General features: G+C 38.9%; 1 protein-coding gene and 1 long non-coding RNA gene across 3 annotated transcripts in view; one reads left to right on the top strand and one right to left on the bottom strand.

The window, feature by feature from the left end:
- RAPH1 (Ras association (RalGDS/AF-6) and pleckstrin homology domains 1) overlaps nt 1-23,144 on the bottom strand; it is an 88,392-nt gene extending 65,248 nt beyond the window's left edge. For both annotated transcript variants that reach the window (XM_083864790.1, XM_083864791.1), the window contains exon 1: nt 23,106-23,144. The gene's annotated coding sequence lies outside the window, so the exon portion shown is untranslated. The remainder of the gene's footprint in view (nt 1-23,105) is intronic.
- Nucleotides 15,535-21,931, top strand: LOC310911623. Its single transcript, XR_014590569.1, has 3 exons — nt 15,535-15,592; nt 20,362-20,434; nt 21,855-21,931. It is a non-coding gene; the product is annotated as an uncharacterized lncRNA (long non-coding RNA).
- Nucleotides 23,145-23,761: the final 617 nt, after the last annotated feature.

Raw genomic sequence — 23,761 nt, 5'->3', positions numbered from 1 at the left:
AGCAGAGCTGAGTGAGCAGAGCTTGAGAGAGCCTTGTGGATCTAGAAGAAAGATTGATGAGGGGCCCTGGATAGAGATGAGTCCCAGCAGTCAAAACTGGAAGGAAAGGCTGGAAGTCAGCAGGAATGGGATAGTCTTCTGTGAAATGAAAGGGAAGGGGATCATTTGTCAGTAAATCAGCATGGCTCTCTAGGCAGTGATGTGAAGCATGTAGGCTGAAAGGGTCCCTGCCACACAATGAAATTTGGCAGCATCTACGTGCCATGAAAAGGAGAAACTACAGCCAAGTTCTTCATTATACAGGTGGAAAAGTATGTTTGTGAATGTCAAAACTGCAGGAGAATGACTGTTTTGAGAGAGTATTTTATCAGCATCTTCCCTTGGGTCTTGCAGGTGATTAAACAAAATTTCAGATACCCAGAAGCCTCACATGCAGTAGTAAGTCAGAAAGCCAATATCCTGCTGCATAAACTTCAATTCACCTTTTTCCTTGTGATACTGTAAGAATCCAAGTTGTATTTGGACAATTTCATCAGGTGAGAGAAAAAAAAAAAATCACCTGAAAGAAGTCCTACGCTTGCTCAACTCTTCTTCTGTTTTTCTCCCCAAAAAATAAAAGAGAAGCCATTCCAGAAGAGAAGTTAATCCACAAAGCAATTTTTGAGTGACATCTGGTTGAGCAATATGCCAAAGCTGGATGCCACCATCCCTTTTCTCTAGTAAAGCCTGCACTAATTCCTGAAGAGAAGAAAGTCTTGAGCAGATTTAGAAAGATATGCTCATCGCTGGTAAAAGCTGAAAATACAACTTGATTCTTATTTACCATTTTAGCAGAAGGTCACTGAAGAAACTTTCTGAAACTATGTAAAAATTTTTAAATTAATTTTGTCTACTTAAGATATTCTCTAAAGATCTATATTCGTACTGAAAAGCTGCATTACTTCAGTTTCTAAATAAATCTTGGCACCGGAAAGTGAGGGAAGCAAGGAGAAACACTACTACTGGGTACCACTCCCTAGGAAAAAAAAAGCATTTAAAGCAAGAAAGCAGCCTCAACATAAAAAAGTTTTGCTATGTCAAAGGTTACAGAAGTCTAGAAGTCAGTTAACACCAACTGATGCATGCCAAAAGACTATCTAGAATTTAACTGCCTCAAGATTAAGACCAAATGTAAATATTTAATACAGGATCAATGTTTTAAAGTACACATTCCTGAAAAAGTAAGGAAATTAGCTTCCATAGCAAAAAGGAAAAAAATACATTGCAAGTTATGCCACTGAGGAAGCAAATATAAAACTTCTACAGAGTAAAAGAATCATGCAAGATGGGGCTGACAGCTGGGTTTTGTTAAAGGAAGACTTTAAACAGAAGTTTTTAAACTCATGGGATTAGGCCAGCATTCCTAAGAAATGCTGCTCAAATCTTAAATTGCAGAGACCTTGTCTAAGCAGCTCAGCAACCGAGTCACATAAACAACTACTGTAAAGTCTGCTGCCACCACATTTGGTAGCTTTGTGAATGAAACTTTTCTTGCATATGAAAACTAAAGACAGAGTGTTTTGCTACTGGAACGAGGGGCGGCAGGGAGGAGGAAATAATCGAGTAAATCAGCACACTTCACATTGCCACTTAAAATCATAAGTTTAAAATTTTCTTCCCAAAAAACTATTTTTCTCCAAACATTTAAACTAATGAGATTTTAAGATCAGTGAAGGATAATCCTAAACAGGTGGTTCAGAGCAGCTATTATATACATAGATACATATATGCTGTACATTATGTTTCACTTCATGTTTTGCTTACAAACATGCTTGGAAATTCTGTCACTCAGTATTCAAATATTCATATCTCCTACTCAAGTCTGATGCTGTGGTAAAGGTAGAGGAGATTTAGATGGAAAGAAAAAATAACAGCATAGGCTGATTAAATTAAAGTTTACAAAGAACGTTTTTAAAAGTAACATTTCTTAGATCAGATTGATACAAAGCCATCTTAAAGTAACACATGAACTTGTTATATGTGCAACTTTCTTTTTTTAAATACAACAAAAAAGAATGAGCTTTTTTTAACATCAGGACTTTCTACGGAAAGGTCACACGGACTGAAAAATACTATACACTATTCTGATTTCCATGGTGAGAGACACAAATTCAGAGGGACAGAAATAAGATACTTCATGGCAGTCATCAGTATGGGGACAGATACTCTCCTCTTCTGCTGAACTGTGAACCTCAAGGGTCCAGCAGCTCCCCGGCAGTTAAGAAAGGTACTCTGCAGGACAGCTCATGGGCGTTAGCACAGAGCACCCTCCCAAAGAATGTTCAGCAGAAAAAGGCAAGATGATTTCTTTTGGTAGCTGCTACTCTTTGACTGCCATCCTGGCAGCCAGAGAAGCTCTCCTCCATCACACTGGAGTTGGAACATGCTACAGTGTTCCAAATTGAAAAGCTACAGGTGAACACAACTTAGCTATTTCTCAAAGTAGATAGGGGAGTAACTTTCAAAATCACTTCCATGGCCCACATTCAGGTTCCCCATGAAAAGCAGAGCTGGGAGCAGGCTCTGTGACGTAGTAGATTATTTGTGCTTGCCCCTCCAGAAACAAATTCACCTGGAAACACACACTGGGATTCGCATACCCAGGAGTTCCAGTCACATAGGAAAGGAGGGGCTGCAGCACAGTCTTCCTCCTTCTTCCTTCCTGTCCTCCCCTTGGAAAAATATACCATCTGCTCAGATGAAGAAGCTGAGCACCAAAATGTTACAGCACTTCCAGTAGCAAATCCTTGCATTTGCCCTACTCTCAGAAACATGCCAGTGGCAAACACCTGCATTACTCTGCAGGATCAATGCATTTATCAAATACACCCCCAACTATTATCAGCTGAGTAAATCTACACACACTTTTTTGCAATGCATTTATGAAATTCAGTCAATTTCTTATTGTTATCAGCATTTAAGTGCTGCAGAATATTAAAAAAACCAAACAAACAAAACCAAACCACAACACATTTTGGATGGAGGTTTTCTTTGCATTTAGAAAACACTGACACAGAAACAATAAAATTGTGAAGTTAGCTTTCTCTGTATTCCAGGGTAAACTTTCTACAGTAGTTTCCAAAGGAGTTTTTGGAAAAGTGTCTACAAACTTTCCTGATGTTTTATTTCTTTTTAAGCTCCCACTCCTCCAGTTTAAACCAACAACTTACACATTAAAGCTTGAGTCAGGCTAACACCTCTTTGCATTTGTGAAAAGGAAGAAATCTCTTTCCTCTCCACCCATTAGCATGTTGCTCTGGAACATTGCTAAGCCTGCTCAACCTTCTAAACCATCAGAAAATCCACTCAACACTCCAAACGCCAAAAGAGTCTTTCTGCTGAGGTCGCAGGCAACAATAGATTGCCCTGTGACCGGACCAATATTAGAGCCAACACATTCTTTACGGTTCATACCTAACAGCGGGGAGAAGGGACAGGGAAAGAAACAAGTGGGTCTTCCCCTTTTCAGAAGCAGCAAGTTCACTTGTACCAGGCTCACCTGCAACTCCACTTCTAGCTCAGAGTGTACTGTAAGAGTCAAGTAATTTTTTTTGTTCTTAAGCTCATAATAAATAGAAAAGCCTACCTTTGCCAGTAGCACAGAGAAATTTTCAAATGCTACCTGTTGTAGAGCATATGCAATCACATATATATGACACTGAAAACCCAGTATATTTTGCTGAATTCGCATTTATGCTAAAACTGGATGACTTTTACCAAATTAGTAAAATGACAAGTCTTAATGAATTACTTTCTCTACAGATATGTTTAAAGCTTGTACTTTTTATTAGAAACACTTCATGTCTCAGTACTTTTCAGATATGAAGTTAATCCATAGAGAAGACTACATTTAAATAGAAGTAGAAACAAGAAAAAAAGCCCCACAAAGTATTAACAGCCATAAATACATTTATAATTCTGAATTCAGAAAATTTCCAGTTTAAACTCTGTAGCACTGAGGCACAAGATATTAAAATATAACATGCTCATGCCATTCGTTTTCAAATTAGTGGCTAAACACTAATGCTAAAACCAGCATTTTACCTTTTGCGCTTTTTCATTTAATGCTTACAAGCACAGGTCAGACATTTATGCAAAGTAAAAATTTATTCCAAAAGCACAGAACCTTGCATGGATCTGTGGAATTGTCTCAGAACCAAGGCAACCCAAAGACAACACGTTCACTTGAAAATATGTCTGTATAGATATATGCAATTTTAAAAAATATATTATTTATATAATAAAAGTCTTGTCGATGTAAGCTGATCTCTAGAGTAGGCTCTAAGTTTTTATAACATTTGAATGTTTGTGCATGAGCAAAGGTATAGCTCTATCAAAAAGCAACACAGAACTGATGACATAAAGGTGACACAGTTTGAATAGCTGTTGCAGCACAGCTGTTGTTTAGTGGGACAAATTCCACTAAACAGTACAATTGGAAGGGGCATACACTTTATCAGGCCTGTATTTGTAGCACTGTTTTCCCAAGTTATCAGGAACAAATAAGACATCCTTTCCTTGGATGTAAATGTTCCTTTGCCACATGAAAAGGTATGAATTGACATGAAACCACACTGGGGAAGCTCAGATTGAATATCAGGACAAGGTTCTTCCACTGAGAGGGTGGCTGGGCACTGGAACAGGCTCCCCAGGGCATGGTCACAGCACCAACCCTGCCAGAGTTCAAGGAGCATCTGGATGATGCTCTTAAGTCATGCCATATGGTTTTGGTTTAGGTAGTCCCGTGAGGAACAGGGAGTTGGACTCGATGATCCTTACTGGGTCCCTTCCAACTTGGGATAAACTGCAATTCTATGAATATCTCCTTTGGATGCAGCTCCAACTATGCAGCTCACTACTAAGTACATGAAATTAAAGCCACTTCAATTTCTTGTAGTCTGAACCATAAACATTAACTAAGTGATAGAGGCTGCTTCTTCTGGCAGCATAAGAAATATTCTGCAGCCTTCATGCAAAAATGATTATGTCATAATACTTGAGTTCACATTTGTTTTAATGTTTGTATGTGGCTTCATTCGGACGAGTATTCACAATCAGCTGGCACCACCAGCACCCAGCTGAGCGCCCCAGAGTGCAGTAAGCAATGAGACACAGGATGACCACCTTTGGGCAGAACAGCAGAGCTGCTTCCTCCTACACTTCTTCACAGCCCTCCAGACTGCACCATGTGCTTTGAAACCCTTACATGCCACTAAAACTCCATCTGGTTTGGGGGGAACTGGGGAAGCAGGGGGGAGAGCATGAAAGATTAATGCTATACTGTAAAATTTTCAAAAAGAGCTAAATTTGAATTCTTTCATAAGAATGCTGGGATCACTCATAATTCCAGGCAAGGAAGAGTAAGGGCTCACAAAATTGTGTGCAATGATCAGAAAGTAAAAGTGCCAAACTAAGCCTGGAGTAACTCAGGCAAAGTAAAAATTTTTTAATCTTTTCACCACATTGCCAGAGGCAAGACTGCAAAATTCCTTTGGAATGACACTTTTAAATATCTTCTGCTACATCTTTACTTGGCGTAAAAAGTACTCACAAGAACCTTGCTACTCTGCTGTACATCCCTAATACCTTAATTTTAAGTTTTTAAATAGGACTCTAGTTGCAACTACACACCATTTTTGTTTTTCAGTGTTTGCAATTATTTTCCTCTTACAGAAAGATGAAGAAGGACCCTTATATTCTGCTTTCTGGAAAAGAGAGAATGACTACTTTCCATTGTCCTTTTCCAGCAGAGATATACCTCTCTCAGACACTCTTAAGGTTTTCCTAATGCAAATGATATCTCAGAAATTTTTGGTTTCAAGAGTTGTACAGAGCTCAGTAATCAAAGCTACCAGCCAACTGTACTGTAGGGTAAGGCTAGAGTTCCTCATGATACTCTGCACAAACAGTTTGTTGCTGTTGAAATCTTCTGGCTCTAAAGAGCATTGCAAAACATACATACTGTATTTATTATTATTCTGTTATACAATTCAGAGTCCAATACAAATTTCAGAAAATTTCAATTAAGCAACAGTTCAAGAAAGAAATGTTCCTGCTTTTTTTGCCATCACATCTTAATATCAGATGCCAACAAGGCTGAATCTTTCCTGAACTCAGTGAGAAAATGAAAAGTTTACAGGAAGTATAATAGATGACTTCGTAACTAACAGACATTTCATTAATCTTTCCCTGATAGAAATGTAATATTACCAAGATATTGCTTAAACAACAAAAGTCAACACAACACCTTTTACAGACACTGATACCACAGGACTGTTTAAAAAACTCAAAGTTCTGTAGATGTGTTATATTATTACTAAAACACACTATTTCATAGAACATTAAATTCATGTCTTCATATGAAAACAATTATATACAATTTCAAGCATTAAAATTTAGTTAGAAAACCAGGGCTAAAACTGAGCTTAATAGCATATTGCATACTGAGTTTGCATCATGCACCAAGAGCCATGCCCCTTCCTAAGGCAAATACAACCTCACTTTACATCATTGGTGCAGCCAGGCTCAGTTCCTTTCCAAAATACTTAAGTCTGTGTCCACAAGGCTGATTGCCAGTGCTGTCATTTCCTTCAGTGTAATTCAGAAAGCAGCAGGAAACGTGGCTCACAACAAATGCAGGAATACCGGACATGTACAAACAATCCAGAACCTACCGTCCACTCTGAGCCTGTTCCTGAAGTCTGACCAAATCTGCAACTTCACCACAGTGAACACCTCTCAGCATTAAGGGTATTCCGGTCAGGAATTCTCACAGATGAAGAGTTTTCTGCTATATAAAACCAGGACAAACTCTTATTCTAGACATACATTCTTTTGGCAGGACTATGGGAGGAGGTTATATCTAGCTCACAGAAAATTAGGTCACCCATTTCATAAGCAAATATAAACTGCATGTTGAAGTCTGTAAGCATTTCATAGATACTCTCCCTCAACAAATTTGGAAGAAATTTATCACAAATTCTGCAAAGACCTAGAATAATTATAAATGCAGGAGGAAGGAAGTTCATATTTACAATCTTAGTCAAACAAAAAAAACATTATATCATCTTAGCAGCTGTGTAAGAATTTGGCAAGCCTCTGAGTAAAGTTTTTTCCGAATGTCCCAAAAGAACAATTATTTTTGTTTCCTGGAACATATCTTCTTTGGTATAAAGACCTCTCAAAGGACTGAGCCAGATGAATAAACTACAGAATACAACACTGAAAGTGGAATGTGCCGCACAATGACTATTTTTACTGCTAAAGCAGCTGAGTTGACCATACTGTATAAGGAATGTAATTTTTGACACTAGAAATGCTAATTATTTGGACCACATTCACGTCTTCATAAGGACAAGGGTTGGCAAGAAAGAACTACAGCATTAATTTGCTGAAGCCAAAACGAGGCACAAAGCAGCAAGACTAGATATTTAAAATGTAGGTGACAGCGATCAGTTTAAAAGCCACGTAACAATGAATCCCTTAAATCAGTATCACCTCAATATTTAAAATGAAAATATTTTCCTAGTTGTGTTTGCCTACTGCACTATGAAAAAGCTTATTCAGATGAAGGAGTTTGTCACACATTCCATTAGCCTACAGTCTAATTTCCTTGGACTGCTAACAGTACAGTGTGAAGTGGCTGGAAGATTTTTATAGTTTCATTTTTTGTAGAAAAGATTTTTACGCTTGAATCTTAGATCTCCATCTCACGCTGAATCAAATCAAAGCAGCAACACCATGAAGCTTAAAAAAAGAATTATTATTTCACTTTTTAAAAATTTTTCTATCATCCTTCAGACCTTTAAATGCCCATTTAAGTCTTGCTGGTACCTTCTTCCTATTACCTTTCCAAAGTATTTATAAAGTTTTGCTGATAGCAGCTACAGCCTAGCATACTCTGAAGGGCCAGCTTGTAACAAAGCAGGTTTAAAAGCCAAAAAAAGAAAATCAAAAAATATTTTTGCAGTTATAAATTTCATTCCACAGGAAGCTTTCTGCACATTCTGCCTTCAACCCAACATATCTATTCAGTAAAAGTGGCTTATAACTACTAAATATACAGCTGGACTCCTTGTGTATGTTTATTTCTGAGTAACTTATGCCAGGGTCCAGGTCCAGGCTGTAAAGGAATGTTGCATTTGACAGTGCCACACATTTCCATCAGCAGGAGGGGACACCTGAAAATATAGCTGAGGCCCTTCATCCATCTTCACCCTTCAGAATTGGAGACTACTCCAACACAAAAATGAGGTGTTACAGCTCTTTCTATTAAATCATCACCCTCTTCCTCCTTTTCCTCCACAAGAAGCATGTTAAAATGCATTCATACAGGTCAGGGTATCTTGTCTTGTTCATTTACATCACAGCAAGTAGTTCCCTTACTAACTCTAGAACATGCAAGAGGGGTGGGTAGAGAACAGGGTCCAGTTGCCAGAAATGAAGCTCTTTTGTCATATATGCAATGACATTAATCTCCCCTCTCCTTCTATTCAGTAGTAGAAATAGAATTAAAACTAACAAAACTTTTTGGTTCCCAAATGTAGAAACAAACAAGGATCTTTTAAAAAAGCTGGAAAACTAGGGCAAGGTAGAACAGCTCTTCAACTGGTATGACACATCAGTAAAGCCAACAAACAATGAAATCTAATTTTAAAATGAGTAGTCTAGCTTCAGTAAAACATGATCAGTGCTTTCTGATTCTAAGTCTAGCATCTAGCAACACTTTCATCAATGCTTTTCAGGAAGACTTCTAGTAATGTGACAGGAATTGTGCCACATTAGACTTCAGATGTAAATCTTTAATGAGAAAAGATTTCTTCATACCACAGTCTGATAAAAGACAAGTTGGCTGTTTCTAGCATAAAGGAGGGAAGTTATGTCTGGGCCTTTAAAATAAAGTAGTAGATGACCATAAGAGATCCCAACCAGAAACAGACAAGACCTTTGAATTTTCATAGCACATAGGTGTATTAGGAAACAAGTTTCCTAACAGAGGAAACTGAATTATGTTATTTGTGACTCAGTGGCTGAAAAGACTTGACATAAATCAAAACAAAAGTTTTTTAACCAGGTGACATGCTCACAAGCCATTTTATAACAACAAAAAAAATCCACACCATCTGAATTAGGTATCTAGGCTCAACAACTGGAGTGAAAGTAGCCCCCATATACATTTATACAAAATGGAAGATCAAGAAGTTAACTGCCAAATTGATTTTGCAGGCTGGGGTGGGACAAAAATCTGACTTAAAATCAGATCAAGGATAACCCAAACATTTAATTAAGTACAAAGGAAAAGGTGGATTTTTCTTAGGAAAAAACCCTATGCTTTTTGACACTACTATGCAAAATATTTCAGATGCTGTATCCAAAATAACCTCAGGGTACAAATAAAACAACCAAACAAAAAATAGTTAACAATGTTACAAATAACACAGAAATCATCCAAAAGTTCAGTTCACTGGTCACGCTACATAAATGTAAGATGAAAGATACTAATAAAACAGATTTAAAAGTGACTAATTCCAATCTCTTCATTACAGTACTGGATATTTCTTGATGCAAAGCTCCCATGTAAGTATAAATACAACATCACTCCCCCCTCATAATTGAGTACTGAAGGAAGCAGGAAGATGTCTCCTTACCTGCATAAGAAATAGGTGAAAACTAAACTATCTGTAGGGCACAGCAGACAATCCAAGCAATATGCAAGGTCAGAAAGTCCAAGTTTCTCTATATAAATCTTATTATTCATCTTAAGTAAGGTCTTTATTTTTATATTATTTTATTTTTTTTGCAAGAGGAAGTGATAGCAGAAAGAAGATGGGGTTAAGAAGTCAAGAAAGGTAAGTGTACTTGGGACTGGACAACATTAGACGTGCAAAAGACAGCAGATACCATTCAAATAATAATTTTACAAGTCAAAGAGTGGAAGGAAGGCCTTAACAGTTTTGTCTTAAAAAAGCCAAGAGACCACAAACAAACATCAAAAAACCCCCAATCATTAGACTCTCCACCCCTTTGCAAGAAAAGGAAAGCAAATGAGGTAAGTCTACTTACTGTAGGAAAAAGAAAACATGCCCAAAAATCACTGGAAAAAAATTGGGAATGATTTCCACACACTGCTATTGTTGCAGTGCTAAGCACTGCTGGTAGCATGGACTAAGATTGCATTCCTAGTACTCACTCCTATCATTTTCTAGGTGCAAATGTATCAAAAAGTTCAGAGTCAGAAAATAAAAACCCTTTTAATTTACACCAATATACTTTTTGCACACTTGCTCATAAACAGCATTAATAAAGAGGCACATAGTAATACTACTATATTCCATAACTAGACTCCTCAGATATTTAAGTACCACTAAAGTTTTTAAGACATAGTTAGATTTTAGGGTTGGTTTGGGCTTTTTTTTTTTTATATAATTTATACACAAGGTAGATTTTATTGTGCTGGTGAAGCTGAAACAACTTCTGTTTTCATACAGCTGCACTTGACACTCAACTGAACATGCTCTTTCGCATTTAACAGAAATTTTGCAAAATACTTTGAAGGACGATACATACAAATATAATAGATAAGGAAGCAATTACCTGGGCAATTTTCCCATAATATTGAAGGAAGTCATAAAAGCAATTCTGTTTTATTAAACTTAGAGAAGGGCAAAGGTATGGATCCTGTTGTTTGGCTGTCCTTTTATTGTTCAACAGAATTCTAGAGTCCTAACCTCACATTCTGATATTGTGTGATTACACAGCAGTATAGCAAAAGCCTGACATAACTGTGACCAGTGAAAAGTTACTGCAATAACCACTCTTTGGAAGCCGAGCCATGAACAAACACGCACATGGCAATTTTAGTCAAGAAACTAGCCCAAACTCATTATCTAATAGACAGTAGCTAGAACAATCAGCAGTGAATGACTCACCAGTGAGGTGCTAGTACGCTATAAGCAGCATTTGCCCTGTCAGAGCTGCCAGTGAACCTTCATGCTTATTAAGGGAACTGCCTGGCTGTGGTCCCATGGCAATACACTGACAATGCCTGCCAGGAATCCATGCCTGACTGCCAGCACTGTTTCAATGGCACTGTCTCTTTCTGGTCAGTGCAACCACTTATGAACTCTGGAAATTAAATAGCTCAACCCCAAGCCAGAGAGTGTCCCATGTCATCATTCAAGAAGCAATACCTGTAAAAACCAAATGGGATGCATCCTAAGACCTTGTATGTTCCTGGTCATCTGATGTCACAACCTTCTCCCAGAAGAAAACAAGTAAAAGAGCAATACATCTGTGGAATCATTCACAGCCTTTGTGATAAGTATTAAGGTCAACACCTCTTTCCAGCTTTATTATTCCTAACAGTTAAAAAGCTCTATTTTAAAAACTTCAATCAAGTCACAGAAACCAAATTCCCAGCCCCTTTTTCAATACCTCTGCATCATCTAAGAACTCATCCCAGCTGAGGAGGATATGCACAAAGCAGAGGACTAACACAGCTCATAAATACTATCCAACCTCCCACAATGTATTCTGAGATGGCGAATACCAAGAACAACATCCTACTCAGTTCTCAGAGGACAGAATATCTCCTCTGGGGCAGTTCTAGTCAACAACCTCTAAGAGCATACACACAAACATAAACCTGACTGCAGGAAGGAACTAAGTACAGAAAAAAGGTATTTTTCTACCTACCCAGTTTCAAATCAAGAAGCATTTCAGAAGCAAAATTCCAAGATCACTTCCCAAAAGGAGTACAAGAGAGCTACACAGACAATTTTCAAAACTACTTGTTTGTAACTCCACTAAAGAACTGGAAGACTGTATGAAGAAAGAAAGATGAATGTAACAAGACTGCAGAAAAAGTGTGCTTCAAGATGACAAGGACAGCATTTAATTCATAATATAATGCTTCCTCTGTGGCAGACCTAACTTCCTCTTTTAAAATAATGTCCTGTTCCTCAAGACACTATAAAAGCTAAGCAATACAGAGAAGGCACAAATCGATTTTTTTACAGAATGCAAAGTCAGGGATATTATTTCAGTACTTATTTTGATCATCTTTGAAAAGTAATAGATCAGAGTTAGTTACAAACATACTTTCTAAATACAATCTATAAAATATATTGGTAGTACAGTGGCAATAAAAACATGAAAACTACATAGTTATCTATCTGTATGCCATTAAACAGCAGGCTTCTGCATGTACATCTAATGACAGAAAGATCATCACTATTTGCTACTGTTGAAATACAAGCCTAAAACCATACATACAGACTAGTTCCACAAAGCTACACAGACAATTTTTGATGCACACAGAACCAGACTGCTGCTACCCTCCCCAGGGAAATGTCACCCATTACATTATGGATGCAAGCAGAACTTCAGAAATAATGGCAGAAATATGAAGTAAACTAAGAGTGTCTTTTACTAGACCTTCAATTACCTCACAAAGTTGTGCTCTTCAGTTTAATAGACAACTCCATCACAGTATTACATCTCTCCACAATGAGTCATGTCAAGCAAAATTTTAAGTTTTCTTTTCAAAAAGTGAACTAATAATACAATATTTTATATAGTTAACCATTTACATACTCCAAATTCTACTAAAAAACCAAAACAACTTCATATTCTACTTACCACCACTTCAAACAATGGCTATTGCTATACTCCAGAAAGTTTAATACTTCACTATGAGTGTCTTGGAATAAGAAGACATAATAAAAGGCAATGATTTATGATGCACAGTATCCAGATACTAAATATTCAGTCACACTGCAAAAATAAGAAAAGCCCTACTTCTGAATATATGTTAGTTCAATATTCCTGTCAATAATACCGCCTGAATCAAGCTAAAATACCAATAGTTCATTGCAATCCAGCAGAAGTCATTTTAGGAATGAAGCAGCAGCTGCTGAATCTATCAGTAGGATTTGACTTCTCAACTCTTATGGGCACTTCATAATACAGTGAAGGCATGCGCAGTTGTAAACTCAAATATTTAGGCAAAAGAATGCAGACAACATGAGGCCAGCTGCAATTTTTACACTTTCATAAGAGAACAACTGATCTTTTATCTTGCTTCTCAACTCACTCTAAAATAGGAAAAAAAAATAGGCAGCTTTAACTAGAACAACGTACTACACAAGAGACATCAATCTCTTGTAGCATTTTTTGATGTTTCATCAGATCATGTGTATAGAAATGTTGTTCTCAAATGCTCACAGCCTTTCAAGAGTTGTCTTAAAGAGCATGCCAGATTAAGCTATTCTCAGGAAGTTAATAATGAGCATATCCACACACACCAAAAAATTCAGGTCTCCTAGTTTCAGGTGACATAAATTCTAAACAGAAGGAAGACCATGTACCTTCAGGATTAGAAAAAGAACGCAGGTGGAATTCAAGCTCAGAAGGGGTTACATTAACCTATACAAAATAAAGACACTAGATAAAGTGTTAGGAAGACATTGCTTTAAAGCACCTTCTCCTGTTTTGCAAATACATTCCTATTTTATTACTGGTTAATGCATCTTTTACACTAAAGTGTGTAAGAAGACATGAGGTCAGCCCATGGTCACATTATACAGGCAAAATCCGCGTTGCCATCTTCAAAATTTCAAAGTGTATATTTCCCAAAAATTACTGGAAAGCATTCATCATCAGAAGTACTAAATAATGAGGAATAATTTAAAAAGTGAAAGATAATACCGTAACTTGCCTTGTGTAGTACACTCAGATCAGTCTTTAGGCCATAGAGCAAGCAGCAACAGGTTCCATTTAAACTCCTCCCATGACAAGGACAGCAGGACAGCATATACATTAAATCAAAGAAATTTGCATCGAGTGAATGTTTTTTCCTATACTATGCGTATTTTAAATCTAAAGGCCACACAAAGCTCACATACTTTTAAATGATCTAGAAAAATAATAAACACATAAAATCACTCCCTAAGCTTTCACACCTCACAGCCTATCCAAGCTAACTTCCTACATGATACCTGTAAATATATTAACTACCTGATCCTTCAGAATAATGAAGATTGACCTTTTTGCAAAAAGAGAGGCACCCAAATCATCACAGTTCAAAAATGAAACACCACGTTTCACTGACGTTGAAAGTGCATAGTCTGAAAATTTGTTTACTCTGTGCTGGACTTTAACTCCAGAATACACGCCAGTCATTCCAGAAATATTCCATTCCGGTTGATAAAAGGTAATTTAAGATTCATTATACAGTAGTAATAACTAATGCCAAGGGCTTTTTTTTTTTCATTTGCTGGTTTTGAGAACCTTCTGAAGTTTTTGTGCACATTGGAGCTGAACAGATATACACAGTCTCAAAACAGAAAGTTTCATTTAAGCTAATTACAAGGACAGTGTTTTGGGGGTTTGCTTTCTCTTTTATTTTTAACTAAAACATCTCTGATTTTCAGTAACTGGGATAGGAAGCACAGAAGCTTAAGCTGAATGGTGCATGATCAGCTGGACAGCAGTTAACAGAGCATTCTTCATAAAGACACTGTATGTTTCACTTCAACAACTGTGATGTGGATATGGGGTTCCTCTTGAAAACTTCACTCATTTCCCTGTTTCCATTTTCTGCTCTGCAGGCTGCTAGAAAGGAAAAAACACTCCCACTTTTTCCTGGGACCCTCCTCCTTCCATGTAATTGCTGAAATTGAGACTTCTCACTTTTACTCTGCTTCTTTAGAAAGTATCTCGGAGGTCTCTAATCCAGAACAACTGAACATTTCTTCATGAAAATAATTCTTTCTTTCTACCCTAGGCAGGAATTTATTTGTGGCACTCACATCAATCTGACAAACAGCCTTTCAGTTTCACAAAACTGATCATATCACTAAGTTACTTATTAATAGAAACAGCAGGGTAGAGGTGAAAGAAAAAGTGATCTTCCCCTACCCAGCTTCAGCAGAACTGTTCTCCTGACCTGTGACATGCTCAGAGATGGATAGAGTTTCAGCAAGTATTATTGCTTTCCAAGGTTACTAGTGAACTGAAAACTACTGACTTCCCTCCTCCACCCCTAAATAAAATGTCCCCATTTAATAGGTAGAAGAACTATCCATTAGAAGACACAACTACTGTTGACTAAACTCCAGAGTACCAGAAACGTGCACACACAACTTGCAGAATGCTTTTCCAGGAACAGCGTGCAATCAACCCCTGTTTCTGTCAAAGCCAATCAGACCCACATGTTCAAGGAAAAGGTCATGCTCTTGAGTCATGCACTAAAGATCTAAGTGACAACTTCCTTCAAGAACAGAGATTTGTATGGCATTTTTATTTAAAGGCTTAGAACAACCTAATGAGATTTTTCATGATGAGGAGTTTTTTCAAAATGCACTATAAACCACATTTGTGCTAAGCCTTTAGTCACTTGTGAAGAAGAATGATTACTGACACCCTAGGAAGTCCAAGTTTGCATTGGTCTATTCAAGCAAATTCTAACAATCATTAACTTGACTTTAAGTGGTGAAACAAGTTCACAGTGATTCTTCTAGCAAGGAGCAGAGCAAGAAGCAAAATTAGTAAGGTAAGGATAAGTAGGTGTTTAGCATGTTTGGGGATTTTGTGTGTATTTTCCTTACATCTAGTCTCCAGTGACCTTTATATACACAAAATCAACTCATGCATGGTTTAGTGGTGGACTTGGCAGTACTAAGTTAATGGCTGGACTGAATCTCAAAAGTCTTTTCCAACCTAAACGATTCTATAAATAAAGACAGCTTGGAATGCTTGGCTTCTGGCATAGAATCAAAAATCCTATGCAAGATGCCTCATCACTATACAGGCATGAACCAGGCAAGTCAGGAACATGAGCAAAAGAACAACTCTACACGAGTGAAAAACTGCTGAGGGACAGCCAACGGTGCAATACCAAAGACTGAGGCTTTAAGTCCAGACAGAATCCATAAGTATGGTACCTCCCACAGAACAACTGTGAGAAATCTCCCTGGGCAATGAACACTGTCCTTGCTTCTGCAGGAATCTAGAGTAGATATTGCATTTATTTTACATAGGTTGTCTTGTTCTTGCAGACACAGAATCTCAATTTAAGAACTTCAGATCTTATCTTCATGTACTCTCTGGCAACAATATGAGAAAACCTGAGGGAACACTGTCATACTCATAATGAAATGGTTTCACATTTGTTAGAGTATTTCTCTTCTTACCTAATTCAATACTTCTTGTTCTAAATTATAAAAGAGTAACAAGCAATGAGTTCAGACAAAAGTAGAAAAAATCCCATAGGATTAAAATTAAGGCAAGCAGAATATTTCTGCAAAGCCAAAGCTTCCCATGCCAGTATCACCTCTGGAAGATCATCATTAGGCTGCAAAAATCAGTCTTGTTCTTAAGGTGTTTGAAAGTATGCTGAAAACTTACTATTTTCAATACTGAGCTAGAACCCATCCCAGTTTTTAAAGCTGTGGTCTAAGTAAGTATAGATAACATTAGTCATCTAGATATGAAAATGAAATTATTTTCAAAATCATGGTGCAAATTATTTCCTACAACAAATTCTGAAAGCCTGGACAGATGCTTTTTCATACTCATAAGATGCAACGAGCAACCTGGAAAGAAGCTTGTCCTTATTTTTTAAGATGCCTTTACATCCCAGAAGTGAAAAAAAAATCCTTGAATTCTGCAATATATAATATACAATATATAATCATGGTCTAGGAAGACGGATAGAAGGATGTAGCTTCTCTTCTTCCAGCAGCTCCCAACACATCATCTCTTCAATTTTATCATTTTGGCATGCTGTGGATTATGCTGTTAACTGGATCACAGAATTTACATGGGGATTGAATATTGCCTGCCTCTGTTTTTTTTACAAGTATTTTTAATGCACAATAGTTTAGTGATCTCTAAAGCTACCTAAGGATAATTCTGTCAAGAAAAGTGTAAGAGGGAAATAGTTCTCTAGGCTCCACCACTTCTCTTCTGCTCTCACTAATACCATCTCTTTAAGGGACCTACAAGGAAGGAAAAAAAAGCCCACTGAGTGAAACACAGTTCTTGAGATTGGGTCAGCACTGCCAGAGATGCAAACAGAGACTATTCCAGGCTTAGCAAATGCATCTGTACAGAGATTAATGACTAGAACAAGCATATAAACAACACACGGGGAACTTTACTTCTTTCAAAGAACCTGCACATTTGTTTTGCTAATGCTGTCTTCTACAGCAACTCCAAGCCTGTGGTGATACCACATCTTTTCAATACTAGTGAACCACAAGGATCAGTTCAGCAACTTCACAGTTAAACCAAGGAGTACCTCTCCAAATGTACAGGGCCTCTGACAGAGAGAAAAATCTGTCAAACATAGTTTCAATATACTTTTCCAGTGATTAAACCAATCGAATCAGCATTTTAGATAGAATATTTCACCGTAATAATCAATGGAACTATTTAAAAGAAATTCAGACATCAAAAAAGCACTAGGCTTTTTTCATCACTGATTGAAACAATACAGTTGGGCACAACTGTTGTAGCATAATGTCTAAACTGCAGGAATAATAAAATTGTACATACACAAAAGAAGCCAAATTATGAATACTATGTTGTAAAATTAGCATTTTTCATGTTATGCAGTAACTTACTCCACATTTACTGTTGCACTTAGCAGGCAATTTAATTACATATATTGAAAGGATTTAACTGCAAAGGTGATATCAGAGTAAGAATTTAACCACTTGAGATGGGACTATTTTATCATCAATGCTTCATACATACTCATTATTTGCATTTCTAATACTAATCAATGATATAGACTTTAAAATACAATTTAACAAGCAGATAATGCAAATTCACGAATTACAATTTAAGTGAGGCTCAAAATTAAGTTTTTTGGACAGTTCTGAAAACATTTTTCTTTTTACCATGACCAACTGGATTTCAGAAAATGAAGTGTAAGTTTGCACAGAGTAATCCCTGATGTTCTTCCTCGAAGAACCAGCAGATTTTTTCCCAAGTCACTGATACACAACTGTTCAACAACAATAGACACTGCTAGCTCAACAGCAGTTTTAGTTTGGGGGAGCAATTTTACCAGGCATCTATAACCAAGTTCAAACATTAAGACCATGATGACATAGAATAAACTACTTTTTCTGTGCTACAGATGGCTGTTCTTAAGGCAGAAAAGTGGAACATGATGACAGAATTTCCATCAAGATGAAATCTACCCATGTTTCAAGCAACAAGCTCTACTTGGAGCTTTTCTTTGGGGAGCAAACTGTTCCTTCCTACTGGAAAAGCCAAGAAAGGAACAATTAAAGTAACTACAAGAAGAACCTTACTGCACATCTTGACTGTAAGCACAGCACAGTTCCACTTTTTTTTAACTTTACTTTAACCAGGACAAAAAGATGCCAGGAATACCACACATGCTACCAACTCAGCAAACTGCTCTGGGAAAAGGGAAGGACAATGAGACAATCCCAGCAGCAGCAAAGGACTCTATGGCAGCAGTAGGCAGTGGACTTCAGCTCTCACCATCATATGAACAAAAGTTTCTGCCAGGCCCCCTACAGCTGCTCCCAAAGATTTCTGAAGGGTGAAGTTACCAGAGAGGATAAAGGATGCCAATGATCTTCCCTCCAGCCCCTTTCTGTAGGTATGTTTTAGGCAGCATATTTTCCCACTTCAGATCTACATTTGAGAAAAATGATCAGGTTCTATATATAACTTCTCTGAGACTTTTTTACATGAAAGTCCAATATTGACAGAAGTAATAAAACCTAGCAGTCACAAAACTGGAGAGCGATGTCACTTCCTGCTCCTGTTTCTTTCTAATCCTGATCTGCTAGAAATCAGCTATTCTGTTGTAAGAAACAGTAAGGTGCTTGTATACGAACACAGCTTGGCATTCTAAACACTTGACAGAGCACTGACACCCTCACACAGTACATGACCATTTCAGCAGATGTCAAATACAATAATTAGAACAACACAATGTTAACAGTGCAATAAGGGATGATAATTTTCACAGAAGATGAGAACAATCAGTTTACCACTTATGCTATGCAAGATCAGTGCATTTTTACCAGCAACCTGAGTGCTTGAACACTACAATATTTACTTAAGTAAATATAACAGTTTTACTACTGTGGATAGTAATTCCCTCACCAGACTACCTAATAATAGTTTTGTATAAGAACTTTCACCTTACAAACTGCTGCCTTGAAAAGATCAGAGGCAACATAGATTCAATCACTTTTTTCATAACATTTGTTTAAATTATTTTGATAAATTTTTGAGACTGGAGATTCAGTAATGGGTAAAAATTTATGTTCTGTGACTATTTTTATATCATCCCTGGAATTCCATTCCCAATCCCAGGCCTCTCTTCCTCCATGCTTCCTAGAATCCAACTAAGTCATTATGGTACAAGATGGCAACAAATTATATTCCTAATATTTAATGTCAGGACAGTTTCAAATTGTCATGTACATCACCTCCCTCAGTACAATACAAGTACAGTGACAGCTCACAGACCAAGCTCTACACTAACAGATAGATTTTAAAAAATAAGTTCAACAAACAATCTATTTAACATCTTACACTAAACACTTCCACTAAAGCTGGATGTAGCAAATAACTAAAACTCCTACTTGGAACAAAATAGAGAAACTACTTTAATTCATTAAAATGTCAGAAAATATCAGTCAATATATCTGGATCAAGTTGCATAAAATATTCTGCAGACACTTTTCTTAGTCTTTATACAATTTTCCTATATGAAGGATTATAAGCAACCTTTATCATTATTGAATCATGAGTTCTTTCTCAAGGGACTAATTTATTTAATTGGATAGTTATCACTAATTTCTAGTAATAACATATAAAAACTAATATCCCATTTTCAATTGACAGGTTTTTTAAGTGATGATAATATTTGCAGATCAACAAGAGACACTTAAATCCCTCGCTAATATGAAGAACAACTATAAAGGGCTATTATAATGCTATTACAATGACATTACCTAACCTTGCAGGCATTCCTAAAGGTAGAAAACATTCCATGACTGCCAATTATCAAAGATATTTTTTGAATTCTTAACAAGACTTACTTAATATGTCAACTTCTGTTTCACAATTTACATTTTCTGAAACAAAATTACCACTCCACATAGAAACGGGTAAAACTTGACTACTCAGCAGTCTGCTGTCATTTCAATGTATTATTAACCCTTAGCAATAGAACAGACCTGGATCACACCTTTTTGTAAGGCTTGTTTTCTGACATTGCCTGATTCAGCTGTAAACCAACACATTTTCTTCTTGCAATTGCAGAGAAAGAGTGTGAAACATGACCACATGGCTTATTGTTGGGGCCAGAAACAGAAATTGGACATTTCTGGCTTTGGTAAGTGTTTGTAACAAGTTCTAGACTTAATCAGCAGGATCCTCAGTAGGAACAGATGTTAATGGGAAGTTGTGAAGTACATTATTTCAGTTCTACTTGAAAATTCCATTACAAAACTATCATTTAACATAACAGAAAAGGCAGAGTGTGATTATTTTGCAACCTTTGGTTTAATTTGTAACACAAGTGATTTGGATTCTTCTTCTATTAAGAAGGTGATGTAAATTACTTAATAGCTGAGATCTTCAGCACTATTCTTCCTAGTATTTACCTAACTGGCTTAGTCACTCAGATTTAACTCTGTTCCAGTTTGATAGGTTACTACTTCCCCCTCCAGTGGCTGAAAAACATTTGAAGAAGGAAGGCAAGTATGGCCAGTAAAGACGAAACTAATGCAGGATAAATATCTACAATTTAAAGCACAAAGAATTAACTATTTCTAGCTAGAAAAGCCAGTTGATTCTATCAAAAACCTTAATGCTGAAGGAATAGACAAAGGACTAAATTCAAATAAAGAGGCAACTGCTAAAGAAGGTCAGTGGCTTGGGGAAAACAAGGCAATACCCATATATTCTGATGGTCAGAACATTGGCTATTCCTTTTGAAAAACAAAGCCTTTAAAATCAACCCCAGTGAACCATTGCCTGCGAAGGGCATTGCAGCAGCTCCACACAGGACTTTAAACCAACAGGTGTTCTCTGTTCCCAGGCTTGCTTCACTAAGAAAGGAACAGGCTCCAACACACAGGAAGCTGAAAGCAGTTTATGTCAATACACTACTGCACTGTAAAAAAACTACTTTAAATTCAAACCTGAAGGCTGTAGTCTCAAGATACTATGCAAGGAAGGCAGATTGAAGATTATATAAAAACTGTCAGTGTTCTCTCTTGCATATTATTTTTTATACTCTTTCAAGAAATAACCAGCCAGTACACTGTATTTCTTTCTTTAACTGTGGTTTATCTCTTACTAACACCTTTCTTACTGTCACCACATGCTGAGTCAGAGTAGCAGTGGTAGAAGATGCTTCACTGCATATCATCTGAGTATAAAAATGAAGCCATTTTTAAGGAAATATCTATCTGAAAATTAAAACTGTACAAGGTCAATAAATAAATAAATTCCTTAGAGCCACTTACCTTTCTGTTGTAAGAAAGCAAAAAGCTTCTGTAACATGGATTTATGTACAGTAATTTGTGTATCCCCCAGTGATATGAAAAATCACATACTAACTTAGGTGCAGAACATTTCTGTGTTTCACTATCCACCACACCCACCCAAGAATGATCTCAGTGTATTAAATATGGATATGTCTAGATCTTTATGGAACTTATGTGGAAAGTATTCCCTAGATTATGACCTATACTTTTGTTCTTCAAGATGATTTATCAAGTAATTTTCCTGTTCCTCTATTTTAACAGAAAACTTCTCAGCAGAGAGCAGCTGATTAAAGACAATAAAACTGGAAGAATTGTTTTTCTATTTTGTTTCAATAAACATCTAGAATTAATCAATTAATTCTTCTGCTCTAAGGTGTTTAACAAGCTAATATATTCACGTCTAGAGGGCACTAGGCGGAACAGACAAAAAGAGGCAATTCGTTCAAAATGGAGTGGGTGTGATCCTACAATCTCACAAAACATTCATCCATCACATGAATGGTAATGTAAAGATATTAGCCATATGAAATAGTTTGTATTTGCCAAAAGGAGTGTACCTGTAATCCACCAGTAAAAAATAAATTGTACTACACAGATCGCTGTTCATCCCCTTCCAAACACCTATAGCCCAGTAAAAATATAAAATACTAGTAAAAATGATAAAATGCAGAGACAGTGTTCAAACACGCAGGTGATTCTTTTCTGCCCCTCAAGATAACAAATCCAAAAGAAATAAAATCTTCCAAAACGAACAGGTAAGTCATTGGCTTCTTAAGACAACCAGCATTAATGCAGGAGAAAAATCAGTCTAGCCATATGAATTTTCCAAGGTCATGTGACACCCGTGTACACAGACACTCCTCCTTTCCCTCCCACCACCAATGATTTTCCCCATACAGAAAAAATAATACACCACTCTCCCAGGTTCATGAAAACCAACGCAGGCATCAAGCTTGCTTGGGAGGCTCTTCGCAAACCAGTCTGCCTTCAGTAAGTCGTACGCCTCAAAAGCTAACAGATTCCAGGTTTGCTGTGTGGTTTTCACCCCATCATTCCTCCCTGCAGCAGGAACGCGGATTTGCCCGTTTTGTTCGGCGGGTGCAGCGCGCCTTGGCGCTGCCTGCGCCGGGACCGGGCTGCCTGCGGCTGCTCAGGGTGGGGACTCGCCAGGCTGACATTGTCTGCACGCCACACGCTACATCCCTCGCGCATCGCCGGCTCACTCCGCAGCCCCTTCCCAGGCACGCCTCATTCGGGGACAACCCGGGGGGCGCACACATCCACACCTCCGCCGGTCACCGGAGCCTCCCCAGAGATGAGCACCCGGGGTGTCCGGGCGTGGGGGGCGCGGGCACACGCGCGGGCCGGTAACGCGCGCCCCTCCCGCGCCCTCCGCTCCCGCCCAGCCCCGGGGCGGCCCGGGGCCGAGGGGACACGGCAGGGAACGCCGCCCGCGGCTCTGCCACCGCCGCCCCCCGCAAAGAGCGACACCAAGGCGGCTCCGCCACTCACCTCGCCTCGGCCCCGGGGAGCCCCGGCGGCAGCGGCGACGCCCCGCAGGACAGAGGGGCGAGGCGCCGGGCTGGCTCCGCTCGCTGCCGGCGGCGGCACCCGGCTCTGCTCCGCCCGCGGACCCCTCGGCGGCCGCCGCTGCTCCTCCTGCCGCCACTAATGGTGGCCGCCGATACCGGTTCCTTTCGCCGCTCCCTTCCTTTCCCGTTCCTTGTTTCCGCCGAGCGCGGAACCGCCTCCGCCCGGCGGCCGAGGCGCGTCCCTGCCCGGCAGCGGAGACGCCGCTCCCCACACGCCGCTGCCGCCCCAGCCCAGCCCCGCCGCCGCTCCGGGCTCCCCCCGCCGCTCACTTCCGGCGCGCGGGCCGCGCCTCGCCCCGCCCCGCCCCGCCGGGACCCGCGCCAGACACGGGGGGCGGCGGCGGCCCCGCAGCGCCAGCGGCCCTTGGGCACGCGGGGGACGGTTGGGCGCGCGGGGACGGCTGGGCGCGCGGGCGGCCGTTGGGAGCGCCGGAGCGGCCGTTGGGCGCGCGGGGGACGGTTGGGCGCGCGGGGCCGGCCATCCCCACAGAGCCCAGCGATCCCCCGGTGCCGATCACCGATCCCCCCGGTGCCATTGCCCACCGGGCGGTGTCCCGCGCGCTCCAGACAGCCCGG

The sequence above is a fragment of the Zosterops lateralis genome (assembly GCF_965231275.1).
Source record: "Zosterops lateralis genome assembly, chromosome: 7".
NCBI classification, from domain to species: Eukaryota; Metazoa; Chordata; class Aves; order Passeriformes; family Zosteropidae; genus Zosterops; species Zosterops lateralis.
This window is presented reverse-complemented; position numbering and strand designations above follow the sequence as displayed.